General features: G+C 30.9%; 1 pseudogene; it reads left to right on the top strand.

Moving 5' to 3' along the window:
• Positions 1-12,887: 12,887 nt before the first annotated feature.
• LOC149559776 (glutathione S-transferase U19 pseudogene) lies at positions 12,888-13,662 on the top strand (annotated as a pseudogene).
• The last annotated feature ends 5,744 nt before the right edge of the window (positions 13,663-19,406 follow it).

Here is a 19,406-nt window from a genome sequence, read left to right as displayed (position 1 = left end):
TACTTGTGCTTCCATATAAGATTATTAGATGACTTCCTTAATGATATTATGATATCAGTCATAATATTTATTTTTATGAATATTTAAATTTAATATTAATTAAAGATATCATATTTTATAGTCTTTAGTTAAATATGATGAATTGACTATATTATAATTATATAATAAAGATCATTTGCAAATATATTTTAATGTAATTATAAACACAAACTTAGACACAGACCTATATTTTCATTTTCCTAAAAATAAAATAATAATCTATGTATTCTATAAATAATATGACTAGTTAACAAGTATCATATTAATCTAGTAGCTTAATTTATGAAGTTGGTCCATATATGCATGCATTTCGGCACTATATAGAATTATTTGATATCAAATGATGGAGATGTTATCATCAATGTCTAAGGTACAATAAAAGGTATCTTAGCAAGCTTAATGATAAGATATTTGTCAACAAAAATGTTATATAGATGAGTGACCAAGGTGAAATCAGAGAAGATAAGTCTTAGACGTATTATCATTGAACAAGCTACGACATGGAAGTCATGAATCCATATTACAATGAAACTAATTCATTAGAGATGGTGACAAGGCAACAATGAGATTTGAAAAATTACTAGAAGACAATGAGGAGTGGTTCCACCATTTAGACCTACACAGTAATGATAGCAGCGTGCATTTAAGAACAATGATTTTTCACTGAAGACATATGACTATTTAGTTTCAGTATCGAATCTATGCACAGTGGCTCAATCACAGCGATACACAACATTGAATAAAAGTAGATTATCATACTCATAGTTTACGGTGATAAAAGTCATTAAAAAAAAACTTCAATATCTATGCAGCAATAAGATTTTGGTTCACTGCAGCGGCAATGGTGATACAGAGGATACAGAGACATATTTGTCCTACACGGAATACTTGGAGCAGAAAACAACGATATATATATTTATGTACCACTGTCCAGATCATAAATGAAAGGTGGCTTTGAATAGAGAATTAAAAGCATTGATAGTAAAATCCAAAAGATAAAGCAACAGTAAAAGATAACAGTCGACTCTCCGTTTGAAACAAACATGGCGAGCATGCACAAATAGAAATGAATGATCAAGATCAAGATCAATTGTTTTTTCCAGTCTTGTGTATGGTTTTATGAACGTCTTATGCAAAGGAGTGCATTTCAATTATGGTTGAAATCCAATCTATCAAATCTAAAAGGGCTTTCAATCTCATATTCTTTGCCATTTACATTTCACTTATGTCAAACTGACATAGTTCATATTAGAATGTTTTAGATTCTAACTATTTGTATAATATTTTTAATCATCACAATGAAATAGGGGAGATGCCATTCTTTATAATTTTACACCTGACATAATACTTCAAACTCAGATACTCGAGAATCATGAAAATAATTACTTTTCAACAAACCTTCAACCATTATATAAGATAGGTTTTCCATATATGCTGTGCAAATATTATAAAGAAAACCTCTGAACCTCATTTATATCATAAAATTTGAAGAGAACATTATTAAACAAAATGCTTCATTAAAACATCGATAAGATTCAATTCTAAAGCCATCATAGAAGTCCAGAAGCCTTCTCCAATACACTATTTTCTCTTAGTTGAAAACGATGCTGAGACACGCTTTATTTAGTCACAGAAGCCATCTTCAATATCTAAAAAACCTGTTTCACTCATTCTACTAACAACTGTTGTACATCCTCTTCTTTGATAAAACATGCTTTCTATTAATTGACAATAATACTAAACAAGGAAACTATCAAAAAGTAACATTGTCAACAAATAGACACATGTACTATCAGAGAGGAAAATTTTCAGATCTGTTCTTACAAAGGGGCTCAAAATATCAAGAACAAATTGAGTTTTCATTTGTGCCCAGACAGAAAAATCAAGAAAAAATCAATTTTCCATCACATAACGACAACTCACCATTGTTATTCAAACATTTATGAGGGGCCATCTTGGATAGCTAAAAATGGCTTACGGGTATTGAAAACAAACAATTATATTTCATCTTCAGCCGTTAAAACTCTTCATACCAAAAATTCATCCAGGAAAAGAAAATCGAATATATTACTAGTGGATATGGCTAGAAGTCGTGAATCACAGTCTAATTCTTCTTTACAAGAAGGATGTTCAAAACACGCAGGAAAAGAACACCATAATGTTTCAGAAAATTTTAGCTTGACATTGGAAACTTCAAAATATGTTAGCATGGTTAGATAATGAGAAACCCCAACTTAATTATCGACTCTCAGCAGCGTATGTTTTATATATCCGATGGTTTTGGTACTCACATTTTTTATTTGATTTGTTTAACAAGAATAATTCTAAGTTCGGGTATCGTGATTATGTGGATCAGTTGTATTGTCATCCATTATTTGAGGAGTAAAGATGCAAGAAGCTGATGTGTAAGATCAGATATGCTACCACAGTCATTGATATGGTCTATGATAGATGCTACTAAGGACCAGCTGCTCCATTGCTAAGGTGCACAATCATAATTGCATACAATTAGAGAAATACTGGTAGCCCATATAGGAATTGTTGATATAAGATTTACTCTAAAGTATAACAAATGTTTTACCATCAAAATAAATAGTCAAAATTACTGATTCATTATAGTCTCTTCAATTAAAAGAATAAGTTTTCAATATTTTATAAGTTCAATGTAATAAAAAGTCATTTTCATTTATCATTGTTCAAACTTAATATAAAATACTTTACTCATCTTCATGAATATATAATATAATTTTACAAAAAAATTCAAAGCGGTGAAATTAAAAAAAAAATTAAGTTATGATGAAAAGGAATCCATTGCCAAACACTAACAAAACAGAAGCATAATACACCTAACATTATGTAAAAATTACTGATACCCATAAAATTACTCACCACAAGTATATTTGAACCCTATAAACCCTTTGCTAAATAACCTCGCCAAAGTCTTATACACCTAAAAATTTCTAACCTCAAAACAAAGAACCTCCACTCAATCTATACCTCAAGCTTTTCCCAACTATCAAAGAAACAAAAGCAATAACTAAATTTATTTTGAAAGAAAAAAAAGTTATGGACTTACAAGAAATATGAGAGAGGCAAATAAAGAAGGGAGAACTTGTCGGGAAGGACTCAATAAGCAATGTATAAGGTCTTCAATTGCATAAAGCCCTCTTTTAAAGGTGATCTTCATTATAGGTCACACTTAATGCACATTGCTCTTCTAGTCATGATGTATTTAGAACCATTGTAAAGCCCTCTTTTAAAAATGATCTTCATTATAGGTCACAATTATGGAGCACTACTCTTCTAGTCATGATGTATCCACAACCATTGGTTCTAATTTGTTTGCTATACTAGTAGTGGAATGTAGAATCTGTCTATTCTCAAGTCAACATATTTTAATGGAACTAACATTAAGTAGTGGAATGTAGAATCTTACTATTGGATATTGGAAACATATTTTAATGGAACAAACATTAAGTAGTGGAATGTAGAATGTTACTATAGGCAAGTCATAGCTTGATTTTTTTGCTATAACTATGATGTCATCAACAATAATAGATTCATTATATGAATCTCATAAAACATTGGAAAATCTTAATGAGTAATCGAAAGTAATACTATATTAAATAATATAATATATTATCACCTTTTATTTGAAAATCTCTTATTTGAATCAAAATAAAAGTAATAATATATTACATAATATAATATATTATTATCACCTTTTACTTGAAAATCTCTTATTTGAATCAAAATAAAAATTCATACTTCAAAATACATAATCCAAATTCTTTTTTGAACAAATAGAACATTATGTCATATTTAAACCATTTTATGTTTAAAGGTTCTAAAATTCATTTATAATTTCAATTTTATTCCTCATTTTTCATTTATTTATGTATTTTATATGAAAAATCATGTATTTCATATTTATTTGAGTACAAAACTCTATAGACATGCCTGTATCACTTCTCTATCCTCTACAAAATGATCTACTCTATGAACATTCGAAGGATCATATCATTAAACTTTTGACCTAGCTTATCTAGTATACCTGTCGAACATTTAATTACTTGCGTCTACTTACCAAATTTGGTTGCCTTTTGCTCTAAATTCGATGATATACTTTATACACTCCCTATCACAGAGGTCCAGGACCATGGCTCCCTATCAATGTGCAGAGCACATTGACACACAATTGTTTTAATTGTGCAAACATATCAAGCAGTTGAACAACTGGAGCAATAATTGAAATTGAAAATGGAAGATTCAATTGGGATACTTTCTCGCCAGCATCTAATTTATCTATAAGTAGGTTGCAGATGAAAGCTAGGATGAAAGTTGGAATCACAATAAACTACTAGTGATGCTATATTAGTTCATTGAGTTTGGCTTTACACCCTTTCTCAGGGGACTTTCCCCAACAACTTGACAAGATCCATGTTTTGTGATTGTGTTTTGGTAAACTCCTGAACCATTTTGTAGATTAAATTATAGAAATTATTGGGAATATGCATTTGAAGATTACCAAGGTTCATTCTATAGTAGCCAAGCTCATATATTTCAACAGCTTCAAGGCTTTTTCTACCAACACAACACCATCAAACATAAAAAATCTCATAACATTTCATGTATAAAAGTATTGTGATCTAACATATCTGCACAAATCTTCGCAAAAAAAACTCAATTTTTTACAACAAATTTGATTCTACACAATAGATCATCGATTTCAAAGTTTGACCAATGGATCTCAAATTTTCAAACAAAAAACTCAATTCTTTTACAAAAAACTAATTCTAAACAATAGACTAGGACAAGCTTCCATAGATAGATTTCATATAAATATGATTATCAGAAAAAAAAATACAACTACAACACAATATGTTCTAAACAATAAATTTGGACAAGATTCCATGTAAACATGATCATCACATAAAACAATACAACTAGAACACAATATAATCTTAAATAAAAAGAATAGAGAAATCTCTGACATACCTTGTACTCTAGTAGAAAGAGACGAAAGCCAAGCCTTTAGAAATGTGAATTAAAAGTAATCAACCATTGCTATAAATAAGCAAATAACAATTCTAGAAGATTCCATAATCAATGCTCACACATGACAAATGTTGACTTAAAAATCATTTATAAGCCACAACTATAAAGAAATATATTCCCTGACATCCATAATCAATGCTCACAGGACAAATGTTGACCAAAAAATAATTTATAAGCCACAACTATAAAGAAATATATTCCCTGACATCCATAATCAATGCTCACAGGACAAATGTTGACCTACAAATAATTTATAAGCCACGACTATAAAGAAACATCTTTTCCAAAGAAACTTATGCAACACTACAATTATAAACGACAAGATATGTCATCTCTCTAATTGCTTATTATGTCATATTGTTTTGTTTGTTTCTGTTGATTTCTTAGAAATGGAATACAACTGTAACCACAACAATAATAAACGACAAGAAATGTCATCTCTATAAATCCTTATCATGCTGTCTTGTTTTGTTTGTTTCTATTGATTTTTGAGAAATTAAATACAATTGTAACCACAATCTATAAATATTTGACAATACTAGTATTGATATCTAAAGTTTGGAAAAATAAAAAATTATTTTGTGTGCACAAAACAATAATGAAAAAAAAACTTTCAAACTCATGACTGTAGCACACATAGACCAATCAAATTGCATGAAAATAAGCTTGACTAAGTTTGCAAAAATGTCAAGAAAAAGATATGTATATAGTGGAAAATGGATAAAAATAAATAAAAGCACCTGATTGGACAAACTAATAAGATCATTCACTTTTAACGAATGCATAAGTTTCCTGCCATGGAAGGAACTAATAATACTTATAGATTGTAAAAATCTACTCACTAATATATATATTTTCATTCGCCTATTATTTCAACCATATAACTTTTATTACAACAGCAAACTAGAAATTGTGATCAGCTTTTATGTCTCTAGAATTTCTTCTTTGTGTTCGGTGCAATCGCCACCAAACTAAAAAAGAAGCGAAAGTTTTGAATGGAAAAATATGTTTTAAGAAAGGGTCTTGATTGTTTATAGTAGAAGATAGATAAACCAAAAACTTATAATAGCCCCACAAAAAGTGTTAGCATTAAACCATGAACAGAAATAACAATTACATGCAAATATAAATAATATTAGAAAATATTAGATCACACAAAAAAGAACACAAGACACCAAGATTTAACATGGTTCACCCAATCCTTGGGCTACGTCCAGCAAACAACAAGTTCGATATTGTTACAATCTAGTGATTAAAATTTGATTATAATCTATAATCCCTTACAGCTCAATACTGTTGCAAAAACCAATTTTTGCATCACAACAATGAAACAATCCCTAACTCTAAGCCATTTTTATACAAGTATTTTTACCATTTTAGGGTTATAATTAATAATTACATGTCGGCCTAAAATCTTGACCAAATAGGGCCCAAATTTTTCTTTTCCAAAGGATCTATGAAGTATGTATAGTACTTTCCTAATTAGTCACCATGAACTAACAAAAAGACAAGGTAAACCTGTCTAAAGTCAAGTTAGTTTGAAAAATTGTTCTTCTAAGACTTGTTCAACTTCAATTTTTTTCCTTCTTGTTGATCATGATGGTAATTCACACAGTTGGTAGAATGCAAGGTAATATTAAAAGGTGGTAAACATGGCATATATCATGGCATAATCAAAGACAAGTTTGACTTTGTTACATTGTAGGCAAGCTTGAAAATAAAACATGGCAAAGGCAAAACAAAATGTTTTTTTTAACATGGCACATATACCGGCGACATAGTAAATGAGAAGTACTGATCAGCACATGGCACTAAGTAAAAGCATGCATGTTTTTGCTAGTTGTAAGATTTTTATGGCAGACTCCAAAGGACATCAGAATGCAGTTAAGGTTGTGGGCATTTGATAGAATATGTTTTAAGCCTACATATGCTATTGTGAAGAGTTTCTTTTTCTACGAGTTTGTAAGTTTTTAATTTTTCTATATATAATGAAGGAATTTTCTCTATGTGAAAGATTTTGTAAGATTTCAGTATGATGTTTTTCGTGTGAAGCAAAATCTAGAAAATATGGGTTCTTTGGTTGCATAAAAGAAAAGGTTTGTTCTCTGCAAATTGAGGTTAAATGTGATAATGGTTTGAATAGCTTTTTTTAATAGTGAATGGTGTAAGGTTTGTTCATGCCGCTTCTTTGAAAATATTCTCATCTATTTATTTTCTTCGTGTGCGTGTGCATGGAATAGCTGAGGTGGAATAATGGAGTTTTTCTTTTAAAACAAGATAAAGGGGTTCACAATTTTGTAACAGAGAATAATGAAGGTAAAATTGAAAAGTTTTCCTACCAGTTATAGGCATGTCGCACTTCATTCAAAGTTTTAAAAGGATTAAGGTGGAAAAATTTGGAATGTTTTCAGACAGTTGAATTTTTTTTTGAAATGTTCTGGAAAAGGAATATAAAGTTCAAATGCTTTCCCATGAGTTATTCTTTAATTAAAAAGCCAAAGATATTGTTTGGTCAATCGGATTTATTCTTTGAAAAATTTAAAAATTATAGTCGATTTTTTTTAAAAAAATGAAATAAGGGTTATGAAAACTATTTTTTTGTTGTTGTGAAAACTATGGAAGTCTTTTCAAATCTCTAGTTTCAAAAATAAAGGCTTTTGATTAATCTTCAAAGGAAAATTTTTGTTCAAACTCTAATGGTTTGAATGAAGTTTCAATAAAATGAAGGGTCACTGTTCAAACCTTAAGATGACACTCTTTCGTTGAAGTTTTTTCATTTGTTCAAAATGCATTTTTTGAAGGCTTCAAGTTTGAAGTCCTACTTGCACAGTTTGAAGTTTATATGGCTGAACATGCACAAATCTGAGGCATAATTGATAAAAGTTGGTTTTAAAACAACATTTCATAAAGTGGTTTTGTTAAACGGCCCTAACTGGTTCAGTTTGTTTTGTATAACTAATTCATTTCAAATTCTATCTCTATTTAAAGAGATCATTGTAAAATCTGAAATGTAAGTGTGTGAAAAGATCATTGAAAAGGAGACACAAATACATTTGAGAAAACTTGTGAAAAGTTGTAATCTGAAAGCTATATTATAAGCTTACCTACATGTATAGATGTAGCATATACATGTATATGTGTATGTGATATTGTAAACAAATAGAAAAAGGTATAAAGGGTCTTGAGTAGTTATTGTTGCTGATTGTAAAGGGGTTGAAGTTCAATAAAGATTATAGATTCATGGAGTGGTTTTTTCTCTTTATGACGAATCCTTTTTGAGGAATTTTGAGGGTTTCCCACTTGGCAAAATAAATGTCTCTATCTTCTGTGAGTTCATGTTTTATATTTATGCATGATGAATGTTATTTATTTGAATAAGTTTTGAATGCATTCAGTTTCTCGAGTCTTTAAAGTTACAATCTGCAAATTGATTAATTAGAATTAGTGAGTTCTAATTCACACACACCCCCCACCCCCAAAAAAAAAACTCTAATACTTCCAACACTTCTAGCATAAATTTCCTGAGATAAAGAGGAATCAACATGCCCAAAGTCAAGTAATTTTGAAAAATTGTTGTTCTAAGTTTTCCTTTAAATGTGACATCGATGGGGGTTTCGATCCTACTGATGCTGGTATTTACTCTTGCCTCTCCTTTTCTCTTCATGGTTGCACTCCCTCAGCCCCTCACACCTGCTCTGGGAATAGAGCTAAGCAACACTCTCAATGTGTTAATCATTAGGGACACTGGTCTCCTCCTAAGGCGGGCATTCTTAAAATCAACACTGATGGTTCTTCTCGGGGAAATCCTAGTCTAGCTAGGATTGGGGGAGTTGGGCGTGATAGTTCTGGTGATATTCAGTTTCTATTTTTTGTATACAAGGGTTACCAAACTAATAACCTCATGGAAGCCCTAGCTATCTTGGTTGCAGTGGAACAGTGTTGTCAACGTGGCTGGAAATGAATCATCTGTGAGACTGACTCGCAGGTGGCTATGAACTTATTGCATAATAGGAACCTTGTTCATGTGGATTGGCATTTGGCTCTAGTTATTCAGTAGATCATTCAGTTAAGCAATTCTCTAGATTCAATGTCTTTTATGCATATCCCTCATAAGTGGAATGGTGTGGCTGATTGTTTGGCTAAATGGGCCTTAGAGCAGGGGCTGGCTTGGAATATTTTTGATCATAGGATGCTTCCCCTTGATTTATCTCAGATGCTGGTTCAACTTGTGGACCAGGATAAAACTATGTAGTTCTCTTTGTTTCTTGAGTTGTTAAGCTCTCTTTTTTATTTAATAAAATTTTTACCCCTCTTTAAAAAAAAAATTTGAAAAAAAAAACTTTGGGTTTTTTTTTCTTCTTCTAGCCTTAAATGTCTTGAGATAAAGAGGCATCATAAAATCAACCTACCCAAAGTCAAGTTATTTTGAAAACTTGCTCTTTTGAGTTTTTCTTAACAACTTTTTTTTTTCTTGTAGCCTAAATTTCTTGAGATAAAGAGAGAATAAAATCATTGAGAAGACTTTCATAAAACTCCTCCATGAATAGTTCATAAGAGCTTCCTTTTAATATTTGATGAATGAGCAGAGGAAAAAAAAATGAAAACACCAAACACAATGTGCTGTAGCACAATAAAAAATATATTGTATTCCATTCACCATGATATCAAATGAATACATAGTTCCTTTTTATAGGCAAGTGTATAATATTATAGAGAAATTAGCATTAGCTAACAAGACAAAATATCTACAAACTTCTAAAAAATACTTTAGCTAACACAACATAAACATCTAATGATGGAAAATTAATTCTAAGTAGAATTAATATTTCTAACAATATTAACTTACTGAACCTCATGAAAAGAGGGAGTAGAAGACTCCATAAAAATTCTTTTAATGTTAAACTATGTTTAAAGAAATTGGTACCAAAATTGTGTAATATGATATTCAACATTTTTACACAAATTGAGAGTAATAATAAATTAATCATATTAATTTTTTGCAGCCAATTTTTTTTAATAATTTCTCCAATATTTCTTGTGAAACTTTGAAATCTACCCCATTTCATCTTAAACTTTATAATCACTATACCCTATGACTCAAATTGTGGCTAACAATTGAAATCTCTTCACAAAGAAGAAAAACTTGAAAACAAATTGTTTGAGACATGCAACTATTTGGCATATAGATATGAAAGTGAGTACAGATTTTATTGTCCTTTTTGTTTTCTTTCATTCTAATGATGGATCATAGAATGTGATGATAAATGTTATATAAAAATTTGGACATAATCACATCCAGAAATAATAGCTTAAATATTTCATATATTGTGAAATTTTTTTATCATTAATTACTCTAATATACTTTGAAGATTAATGTGATGTGATTTTATTAGAGGCCTAATTGAATTATGTAGTCTACAAAGAAACACACAAATAGGGGGCATTGCTGTATTTTTCAACCAAGTTTATACAATGTCAATGTTAGACCAAATTACCATAATGAACTTGTAATAAAAAGTTATGTAAATTTATTATGATGTAGTATTTATAATCTTTAGCACATATAAAAATAATAATAGAGGACACATCTCAATACATTACAAATGTAAACTTTACTGAAACAAAGTTTAACTAAGCTTCTAAAATAGAACACTTTGTAAATTGCACTATGAATTGTAGCACTCTTTCTTGTTTTGGAAGTGCTTTTTTTATACTCTCCCTCTCCATACACTTCTTCACCCAGCCTATAATACTCAGAAATTTATCCTCAAACATAATCTTAAAATCTCCAAATGTTTCATATGTAGAAAAGAAACTTATTGCTAAATAAAATGCAATATATACCATTCCAAAGGTCATCCCTCCCAAATAATATTTTCCTTTGAGATTTTCTTCTAGTATTTCTAAACTCTCTATAACTTGTTGATTTCCTCCTTGTTCTTCTCCATTAGCCCTTCTTAGAAATGTTGAATGTTAGATCCATCTTTCTCTCCTTGTATAGCTCAAACATATATATATATATATATATATATATATATATATATATATATATATATATATATATATATAGTTTTTAACAATGAGATTTGTCTATTTTTCTTTTTTTTTCTTGTAGTTATATGATGAATTATTTAATTCTTATTTTTAACTTTTTTTCCCAATTAAATTATATAGGTGTATTATTGTTCTTTGGATTGTTCTATTTTACCTATCTCTTGATTTTATTTTTTCTTTGTTTTAGGTCTCTCTCTTGCTTTCATCTTTAAAGTAGATAGAGTGCAATCTGAAATGTAAATGCTAAAAAAACTCATACAATTGAATCTAGAATAGAGGACTGAAACAAGAGAGATCTATAATCTACAAAGTGAGTTATAAATTGTTATCAGATCAAGCCTTGTTATTGCATTAGTCTAGGGTAAATCCTTTGGATTAAGGTTGACCTAGCAATCATTTTTAAATTCTTTATCTAGGTGACATTCTAAGTGAATGATTTAAAGTCCTCAAACAAGACTCACTCATAATAGAGTGATTGAAATCTTCTAAACAGGTCACATTTAACAGTGTGCATTGTAACTTTGAACAAGGTTGGCCTTTCATAGGGCATCGCATCAGAAGAGTGAAAATTAGTATCATATTATTGTGGTTTTTTCCAAATTGGGTTTCCATGTAAAATCATTGTGTCAAATGTGTTATTAAATCTGTTATTTCATGCTTACATTTTTGCAAAGTTGATTTGATAGTAACCTAAAAAGTTTAAGTGATTGTATGATCTAATGGATGTGTGATATGTTTTATGGATATGGGTTCACTAAGTTGTGAAAAGTTCTATTTATACATTTGGACCTTGGATAATTGATTCACCCCCCTCTCAATTATTCTAAAGAATTCCAATAGTGTAGAACCAATGGTATTGTGACTAAATTGAAAGCAATTAAAATGCAATAGTAGATGTTTCTGCAAGACAAAAAGTTATCCATTCATTTTGAAAAATAGAGATTATACAAGTTTGATGGATCCCAAGGGTCACCATTATCCCTTGGGAATGAAAACGAAAATCTCATAAGCTAATTAATTATAAAATAAAGTCTAACAACTATAAAAACTACAAAAATCTATATTAAAATTCATGTCTACTTGTAGAAGTCATAACTTTCTTCTCATAGCTCAAAATCATGCACTGTTGAAATTTTTGGAAAGATCTTCTAGAGTTCTACATTTAGTGCCCAAAGTATTAAGTGTAGTTGCGATTTCTTGGCCCTACCAATTTTCCCATTTTTTCTTATGAAAACATCGTGATGAGCATCTTCTTGCACTATGTTTTGATCATGGGTAGATCTATCAAATTACCCACATTATTAGCTAATCTTTGGAGGTGTTTTATCCTTTTAAAAAATTTAAAACTGCACACTAAAGTGAAGTATTTTATTCATTATGGATACATAAATTAAAGATACAATAGGATCTGAAGTTAAAAATAAGTTTTAAAGTATCTGTTATTAAATTTTAAATTTTAAATTATGTTTCTAGTTAGCTTGTCATTACCCTTTTTTCTCGTTTCTCATTTTGTGATTATGTCATTTCTCATTTCTTGTTTCTAGCAAATATGCATGGAACCGATTTCCATATTTCGAAGAGACGGGTCAAAGTTGGAAAGTCCATTACACAAGTAGTTGCATCAACAGTAGTTTTTTTTCCCTTGCCCAACAAAGAAGATAAAATAGCTATTAACTACAACAGAGATTTATTCTTTTTCTTCATAAAAAGATTGATCAGTGAAGATTGAAGGGGAAATGGCTAAAGAAATAGCAGGTGAATATGAGGTTAAGCTTATTGGCTTTTGGGCCATCCCTTTTTCTCTGAGAGTCATGATTGGGCACAAAGAAAAGGGTGTAAAATATGAGTTTTTGGAAGAAGATCTCTTCAATTAAAAAAATCCCCCTTTTGGCTGAAATGAAGTTCTTATTCACAATGACAGACTTGTGGCTAAATATTCCATTATACTTCAATATATTGATGAGGTGTGGAGTAATGACCCTTCTTTTTTACCATCTAATCCATATGACCGTGCCATGGTTCAATTCTAAATAGTTTTTATAGAAAAGAAGGTACATGTGGCTTAAAAATTCATTGATTTTTACTTTAAAATTTATAATTGTTCATAAGATATTTGTTAATAGAATGTTTTACAACGTTGTTATTTTCCTCGGCTATGTATATTTATAGTTGAGGAAAATGTATATTTTGAAGTGAGGGAGAAGAACATGAAGAAGGAAAGCGACAATTTATAGTAAGTTTAGGAATACTGGAAGAAGCTCTTAAAGGAAAAGATTATTTTGGGGGAAATGATTTTGGAATGGAAAATATTGCATTGTCTCATTGATTCGTTGGTTTCTTACATATGAAAGATTTGGAGGTTTTAAGATTATGTTTGGGAATAAATTTTCAAGCATTTTTGGTTGGATGAAGAAATGTATGGAGAGGGAAAGTGTGAAGAAATATCTTCTATTAAAAAAGAGTGCCAAATCAGTAATACAATTTGAAAAATGTTTTGTCCCTAAAACTTAGTTAAACTTTGTATGGCTAAAGAGACATTTTGCAATGGATTCAATATTGTTGAATTTTTTATTTTATTTTTATATATATGTCAATGTTTACATATGATGTACAATAGTCTGGTTGAATAATTGTTCAAAAAAAGATCAATATGGGAAGTATTAAATACAATAATATTTTATTACATATTTGTTGGTTAACTTCTTGTAATATTTGCATATTAATAAGTTCAATTAGATAGAAAATATTTTTTATATTATAAAATTATAAGTCGATGTTAACATATAAGCCTAGAGAAACAAAAGTAAACAAGATCCAATTGAGAAAATGTATACAAAAAACTTTAACAAGATTGTGTCACATATTAATACTTCTTTCTTATTTCTTTTATGTTTCAATTTTATTTTTTTTAAAGCCAATCTTGAATAGAAATCCTAATCATCTGAAGTTTGTAAAGTTATTATCTCTCCTACTAAAATTTTAAAATCATCCAATAAATATTAAATTTGTGAGTAAATTCTAAAAGTTATTTCAAATGATTTGTTATTTTTAATAATTTTACATTTGAGAATGGACATACTTAAAAATCATTTTATGAATCAGACACTTAAATGAGTATTGAGAGAAATAGCCAAAATTCTTCAAAATATGGAAAAATACAATAAGATTGAGCCACAAATTAATTCATATTTCTTGCATGTTGCCAATACAAAAAAAAAAAACCCAATTTTTGAATTAAAATGCTCCTCTTTTTCTCATTGTAAAATTCTTAGTGCTCAAGTAGTAAACTCTAAAAACCCTCATAGAAATTAAGTTCTAAATTTTTTTCTAAAACTATCTTTCATGGACTACAAATTGTATATAAAAATAATCAAAACTTAATGGAGGTCTTTTTAATAAATAATATTTTTTTAGAAGATAGCTACTATTGGATGAGAAAAATGGTAGTTGCAATTGATGAGCTGGATGAGCATGTAGGAGATTCTTGTTAAGATTTGGGTGGTTTGGGAACACATCAGTAGAGTGTTGGTTTGGCTGATCAACAATAGAGTGATGGGTTGGCAGCTCAACAACAAGATGTTTTACAAGTGGTTTCCTTATAGGCTAAGATCGACACTGCTCCTACTAAATTGTGTCGAGGTGATTTCCCTTTTGATGAGGAAGATGTGGCATGTTTGAAATTATTTGGCATTTATTGCAATGGGTTCTTTGACAAGGAAAATGGAGGGAAAGTGTGAAGTCAATGATTTTTTGTGATCCGCAAGTTCAGGTGCATCAGCCAAGGGTTCAATCTGAATTTTCCCCAAGGCTTCTATGTTTAGAGGTATTATGGGTCCTCATCCTTCTTCTAGTGCTCAATTTGGTAAGTCGATTACTAGCATTCTTAGTTTGCATCCCCCTCATCAATTTAAGCCTCGTTATTTTCCCGCTTTCCATGCTTCTCATGGATTCAAGCATAAGAAACCCTTTGTATGTCAACCCCCATTTGATATTTGTTAAGACTCTCAACCATTATTGCATATTTCTGTGTCTCTAGGAAGTCTTGTCCTGTGATTTGTGTCTTCTCCTAATTGGAACCCATTTTTGAAACCCTCATTTTAGTTGCATCAAGCTCTCTTCAATCTAAATTTAGGGTGCCCTTGTCCTAACTTTTCCTTGATTCCCATTCAGAATCAAGGGCAACAAGTTTTGACCTAGGGTAGTCTATCTCATCAGCCACCCAAACCTAGGCTTGTATTTCCTTTCGATATGATTAGTTCTAGAGTGGATTAGCTATGTTTGTCAGCTCTTTTTGGTATGCTACAGTCATTGGTAGAGTTTGAATCTTGGCTTTCTTGGGCTAGCTATTTTTGGGTGAGTCTGACAAAGTTTTTTTTTTTGCAAAGGATTCTTTAGCCTTTGTTGTGATTTTAGACTCTCACATTCACAAAGCAAAAATTCACTAGTTTAAGGGTTGGTTCTACAAGGAGGTTGGCATTACTACTATGGGTTGGATGCCCCATTTTTATTGTTCTAAATGCTTGCCATGGTTTTACCCTTAGTGGGTCACATTCCTGAATCTTCCATTGGAGTACAAAGATCCTTCTCTAGTTAAGATTATTGCAAATAAGCTGGGAATATTTGTTAAGCATGATTTGATTCCATTCTCTGGGCCACATTTGGTAGTAAGTGTTTGTATTCTCATGTAGAATATGGAACCCTTCCCCACAAAAATTTCAATTTTTTCAAAATTTGGGACATGGGTTTAGCAAATTTAGTATTTAGAGGCAGCCACTATTGAAAAAAATGCCAACTCTTTGGGCCATTTTTTACATCAATGTTAGCATTTTCTTTTAGTTTTGCATGTTATCTATCAAAGTTTTGTTTTTGGTCTAAATGTGTGTTCATTTTCTTGCCCTCATTCGTCCTCAGTATCACACTTTTTATAGTTGGTTCCTGCGAACCAATGTTTTTTCATGTTGATTGTACAGTGGAAGAGTTGGATGGTTTGATCTAGAGAAGAGTCGTGGGTTGCAAGTAGTGCCAACTATTCAAGAGGTCTTTCCTATATTTTCTTCTTTACCTCCATTGCTATTTTTTGTTATCTTTTTCTTGTGTTAATGGTAGTTTTGGTTTTTCCTACTCTTTTTCTTTTTTTGATTCTTGTGGTCTAACTGTTGTTGAACTTTTGGTCTCCATTGTATCTTACCTGCTTATTTATTCCTTTGAATGGGTTGATTTTCCTCTAGTGCATTAGTCATTTCCTCCTCTTGAAGAGCAAGGTATCATTTAGAACTAGATTTTTTGTAGTTAGCATTTTGTCCCTACTTTGTCTTCTCCTATTTTTTGCTATCTGACAAAGAAACTTGTCTAAGATCTAGTAGTGTCACGATTTTGGTGCTGGCTCAAGTACTTGATGATATTTCTTTGGAAGAGGGTGTATTTTTTAATGAAGACATTGAGAAAAATTATCCATCTGTTCCTAACTTCTTTGATTATTCTAAAGAGTTATCCATTTCCCAATCCAAGAGTTCTCTTGTTCCTACATGTCACCTGTGTTGGTTATTAAAAACCCTTCAAAGAGGGGTTGCAAACCTCTATCTTCCAAGGTCAAAGAAGAAATTGAAGCTCGTATTCAATCAACTCTTTTGGAGTACTTTTTGCCTATTATTAGAACCAGGAGAGCGACTCGCTCTCTAGCGTCATAATGGAGATTATGTCTTGGAATGAAAGGGGTCTAAATGCCCCTAACAAGATTCGTAGGATTAAATTTTTTTATCTTATCCTCTAAATTTGATATTGTTCTTCTCCAAGAGTCCAAAATTTCTCAAGTATCTTTTAAAAAGTTTTGTAGGAATTGGTTCGCTTGGGAGTCTAGATGTGTCCCATCTTCTAGAGCCTCAGGAGAACTTATTGTTCCTTACAAGATTAAGTGTATTAAAGCCCATATTCTAGTGTCAAAACCCAACTAGAAACTAATTGAATTCAATTGGTTTGATGTAAAGTTTCTTGTATTTAATGTCTATGGACCGTCTTCACCCTAGGATAAACTCATCCTTTGGGAATAACTTTCTGATCAGATTAGTAAACTTGATGATCTTCCAGTTGTTAGTAGTTGTGATTTTAATGCCATTTCTTTGCTGATTGAAAAGATTGGGGGTGGTGAGACTGCTCAGAGGATCATAGATGAGTTCAATTTTTTTATTCAAAATAATGTCCAGTGTGATGTTCCCTTTTCTGAATGGGATTTTTACATGGACTAATCATAGGTCTATTGCACCTATCTCCTATAGATTGGATAGATTCCTTATTCCTTTGGACCTAAAGCTTCTAAATTTAAATCTCTCTACTGAAATTATGTCTTCTTTAGAATCTGATCACTTTTCTATATCTCTTGATTTGATGAATCCAATCATGTCAAAGTAGTGTTCATCCTTTAAATTTGAAAGTATGTGTTTCACTCATCCCCATTTTCTTTAGCTACTTTGGCAATGGTGGATTAGTGCGTCTTTCTATAAAGGTACCAAAATGTCTCAATTTTCCAATAAGCTTAGATTTGTGAAATCCAAAATTAGAATTTGGAATAAAGAAGTATTCAAGAATGTGTTCCATGAAAAGTCTAGGGTTGAAAATTATCTTAGTCTTATTTTAGATCATGTTATGAATTTTGGGATAGATGTAGAAGTAGAAGAGAAACAAAAATATCTCCAATTTTATTGGGAAACTCTACGTGCAATGGAGGAGATTTATTGGAGACAGAAATCTCATGAGTTGTGGTTAATAGAGGGTGATAATAACATGAAGTTTTTGCATGCATCTGCTAAAATCAGGAAAACTTCTCCATCTATCATGTCCATTAAAATTGTTTCCATTAGGGATACCTTGGTGTTGGAGCAAGACATCAACAATGAGGGAGTAGGTTTTTTCAAAAACTTGCTCCTAGTGTGTCCTTGAGAGATAATAAGTGTGATAGGAATGTGATACTACAATCTATCCCATTTTTAGTTACAAGTGCAAATAATGATAACCTTATGAATCCTTTTAATATTCATGAAATCCATTCTATTGCTTTCTTTATGGCCCCAGAGAAAGTCCCCAGTTCTAATGGTTTCACCATGCTATTCTATCATAAGTGTTGGGATGTGGCTAGTTTTGATTTCTTAATGGTTGTAGACAAATATTGTAAGAAAGGATATATTCTTAAAAGTTTTAATAGAATGAACCTCACTTTGATCCCTAAGTCGAATTCACCTCAAACATTTGCAAAATTTAGGCCCATTTCATTATCCAATTCCATATAAGATCATAACTAAAGCTATCTATCTCTTGCTCAAATCCCTAATCCTTAGGCTTGTTTCTCCTTAGAAACGAGGTTTTGTTCCATGCAGGGATACTTCTGATGGGGCTCTTGTTGCTTTGGAAGTCCTACATACTATTGAAACTTATCAGACGTATTCTTTTATAGCTAAGTTAGATATGATTAAAACTTATGATAAAGTGGATTGGGCATTTCTTTTGGAAATCCTTTCCAAGTTTGGTTTCTTAGCTGTCTGGTGTAAATGGATTAATAAGTACCTCTCTAGGGCCTGTTTTGTAGTTATTATCAATGGCATACCTTCTTCCTCTTTCCAAGCTACTCAGGGAGTCTAACAAGGGGATCCACTTTATCCTTTCTTGTTTATTAATAAGGTTGAAGCTCTTAGTAGATACTTAGAAAAAAATTTCTTTCCAACTAGAAGGGTACAAATATACCGAATTCAGAGGTCTTTGTGACCAATATTTTTTTTTCCAGATGATATGCTTTTGTTTGGAAGATCCTTTATAAGTGAGGCTAGATGTATTAAGTAGATTCTAGATACATATAATTCTAGGTCTGCTTAGGTCATTAACAAGAATAAGTCAAAAGTCTTTATTCTCTTTACACCTGACTCTATTAAGCAAAGAATAATTAATATTCTTGGCTTTTAATTTGATGACTTGCCATCCACTTATCTAGGGATCCCATTCTTCATGGGACAAGTGAAAGCTTCATTTTGGGACAATGTTATTAGTATACCAAAGAGTAGAATTTCAACCTAGAAGGTGAGGTGGCTCTCTCTCTCTATTTGGTAAAATTTTATTGAACAAAATAGTTCTCTTAGTTATCCCTACCTATTATATTTTAGTTCTCCAAGATCCACTGTCTGTTATTACTTAGATTGAAAAAATCATTCACACTTTCCTCTGGTTCTCTAATATGACTAATACTAGAAGGATCACCTTGGTGTCCTTGCAGA

The sequence above is a fragment of the Cupressus sempervirens genome, chromosome 4 (genome assembly GCF_028749045.1).
Source record: "Cupressus sempervirens isolate cs-2001-9-10 chromosome 4, ASM2874904v1, whole genome shotgun sequence".
Lineage (NCBI taxonomy): Eukaryota > Viridiplantae > Streptophyta > Pinopsida > Cupressales > Cupressaceae > Cupressus > Cupressus sempervirens.
This window is presented reverse-complemented; position numbering and strand designations above follow the sequence as displayed.